We start from the raw sequence: 3,168 nt of genomic DNA on the forward strand, positions 1-3,168 counted from the left end.
ACCCTTCCAGAAAAAGTTGTACCCACTATCTTGTTCCTTCAGCTGGCCTTCTTCTGCACTAACTGTCTCACTTAAGGCAGTAATGTCAATGCCGAGGTGCCTGAGTTCCCGAGCTATGATGACAGTGCAGAGCTCAGATTTGTCACTGTTAGGGTTGTCCGTGAAGGTCTTGATGTTCCAGGTCCAGAACTTCATTTTGATGAGTGGAAGATGCCTGTGCATGAATTTCTTTTCACGAGGGATGAGTTGCACATCCCGATTACCACACGGTCTCAGCAGAAATGTTTTGAAAGTCTAAAAATATGGAACGCTTCACGAATTTGCGTGTCATCCTTGCTCAGGGGCCACGCTAATCTTCTCTGTATCGTTCCAATTTTAGTATATGTGCTGCCAAAGCGAGCACAGGGTCTCAGCAGAGTTGGACTAATTACAAAGGAGTTTCAAGATGATTGCAGATCAGGGTCTGCTATGAAACATTAGCATGGTCCCTGCATGATCATATACAAGTGCAGCCAGTCCTAAGGGGCATTAGTGAACCAACTGAGGTTTTACAACAATTTGGCAGATTCCTGGTTACTCTTACTGATACAAGCTTTTGGTCCAGATTTATTTAATTAGCTGAATATAAATTCTCAAATAACTCAATTTTTTTATTTGCATTTGGGATGTAATTTATTGCCAAACCCCAACTGCCCTTGAATTTGAACCACTGCAGCCATGCAGTGCAGGTACATTCACAGAGATTTATAGCTCTACTGGGGGTGGGGGGGCATAAAAGATCTAAAAATAGAGCTCTATCTTGAATGCCCTACCATCCATTCTTAATTAGCACATTCGTTTAGATAATATCACCAACTTCAACACCTCTGTGTTCTTTTGTTCTTTTGTCTATGACATCTTTTGATGATCTGCTCCTATCACTGATTGCTTGTCCCTACAACAACACCCCACCCCTCCACTTCTCTCTCCCCACCCCCCTCACCTTAAACCAGCTTATATTTCACCCCTCTCCTTGTAAAGAAAAATCAGTTCTGTTGAAGGGTCATGAGGACTCGAAACGTCAACTCTTTTCTTCTCCGCCGATGCTGCCAGACCTGCTGAGTTTTTCCAGGTAATTCTGTTTTTGTTTTGGATAGACTTGGGTTGTTTTCGATGGAGCAGAGAAGACTGAGGGGCGACCTGATCAAGGTGTACAAGATTATGAGGGGCATGGACAGGGTGGATAGGGAGCAACTGTTCCCCTTAGTTGAAGGGTCAGTCACGAGGGGACACAAGTTCAAGGTGAGGGGCAGGATGTTTAGGGGGGATGTGAGGAAAAACTTTTTTAACCAGAGGGTGGTGACGGTCTGGAATGCACTGCCTGGGAGGGTGGTGGAGGCGGGTTGTCTCACATCCTTTAAGAAGTACCTGGATGAGCATTTGTCACGTCATAACATTCAAGGCTCTGGGCCAAGTGCTGGTAAATGGGATTAGGTAGTTAGGTCAGGCGTTTCTCACATGTCGGTGCAGACTCGATGGACCGAAGGGCCTCTTCTGCACTGTGTGATTCTGTGATTCTATGATCATAATATCCTTTATATATAATGGTCATCAGAACTGCAAACATGAATAGGTCACCACACTGTTTTAACTCCTTGGGCAGGATTTTGTCCTTGATGGGCGGGTGGGCCCGACCGATTCGGCAGCAGGCGGGCAGCCGATCGCCGCCACTAAAACCGGCCCCGCCGCCATTTTAGGTGGGCGAGCCAATAAAGGCCCGCCCAGCGTGCCGCCCGACAGGAAGCACTACGCGCTCCCTTTGCGGGCAGGGGGGATTCCCCAACTGCAAGTGCTGCCTCAGGGAGATCGCTGAAAGGCTGTGAAACAGTAAAAATAGAAAAATAAAAAACTCATTAACATGGCCCCCTCATGTGAAAATGTCAGACGAGATGGGGCATGTTAATGAAGTACACAAAACATTTATTAAACTTTTTAAAATCCGAAAACAAACCTCATCCCACCACTGGATGAGTTTTTTAAAAAAATCACTTATCCGGCTGCCCGTTGGGCCCGTGCGCCCAGCGGAAGGTCGCACAGGCCCCTCAAAATCATTGACAATTGGTGACTTAATGGCCTTAACAAGGCCTTCAATTGCTGGCAGGCACAAATCGCACTGCTGAGCGCGCCCGCCCACCTAAACACCGCGATGCCGCGCGCTGACGTCGGGACGCTCACGCAACATCAGCTCGTGACATTTTAAGCGCTGATGTGCGGGCTCCACCCCCGCACGTCAGCCAGAAGATTCAGCTCCCTGTGTGGCTCAATGTCAAATTTTTACATAGGGTTGCATATATTAACTTGCATTTATCTAGCACCTTTCATGATGTCAGGAGGTCCAAAAGTTGTTTTTTTTTGCAAAAATATACCTTATTCATAAAATATTTTCAAGAACATTCCAAACCATTTCAAAATCACCATCACAAAAGTATAATCAGGTCCAACCTTTACAACATGTATCACGAGGTGCATCAATACAATCAATGAATATTCCAATCATTTGCAGACATTCATTTTAAGCTGTACAGCCCGGAGGCTCTAAACAGTTCCCAGTCCCTCGGTCCTGGGAGAACCCCCCATTTTAAAGCATTTATTCTCTTACCAAAACTGTTGTCTCTGAGAGTCCCAGACCCACAGTGTGCAGGAATTGCCTCACTTTGGATGGGCTGAGGAAACTATCCTGAACCACCCCATTGGAGATGTTCCGCTCAGGTGGCATCTGGAGGTTCATGCAGAGAACGGGATTTGAAATGTCCTTTGTTGGAGAAGCTTCTCCAATCCTCTCCCCCTCTGGGGCATTGCTGCTCCCGGCTTCCTGGATCTGGGGTACGCTGAGCGCCTCACTGCTCCCAGATTCCTGGGGCTGGGGTGCGCTGGCCTCTTTGGGTTGTGGGCAAAGTTGGAGTGCGCTGGTCTCCTCATTGTCCCCAATGTTCTGGAGCTCGAGTGTCTCATCCTCCAACTCCCTAGAGCTTTGCCACTTCTTCTGTGGGTGCCGCCCTGGCACTTCTTCGTCCAAAGAGCAGCTGCCCTTGTCATCTGTCTCGGATGGGAGACGCCTCTTGCCACTTGTCTGGGAAGTGGCTTGGTCCCTTCTTAGCCCCCTCTTCCTTTTGGCTCTCTTCACCAGCT

The 3,168-nt window shown here is 47.8% G+C and overlaps 1 non-coding gene across 1 annotated transcript; it reads right to left on the bottom strand.

Moving 5' to 3' along the window:
• Positions 1-296: 296 nt before the first annotated feature.
• LOC121276668 lies at positions 297-403 on the bottom strand. Its single transcript, XR_005942730.1, has one exon. It is a non-coding gene; the product is annotated as a U6 spliceosomal RNA (small nuclear RNA).
• Between the last annotated feature and the right edge of the window lie 2,765 nt (positions 404-3,168).

The sequence above is a fragment of the Carcharodon carcharias genome, chromosome 3 (genome assembly GCF_017639515.1).
Source record: "Carcharodon carcharias isolate sCarCar2 chromosome 3, sCarCar2.pri, whole genome shotgun sequence".
NCBI lineage: Eukaryota > Metazoa > Chordata > Chondrichthyes > Lamniformes > Lamnidae > Carcharodon > Carcharodon carcharias.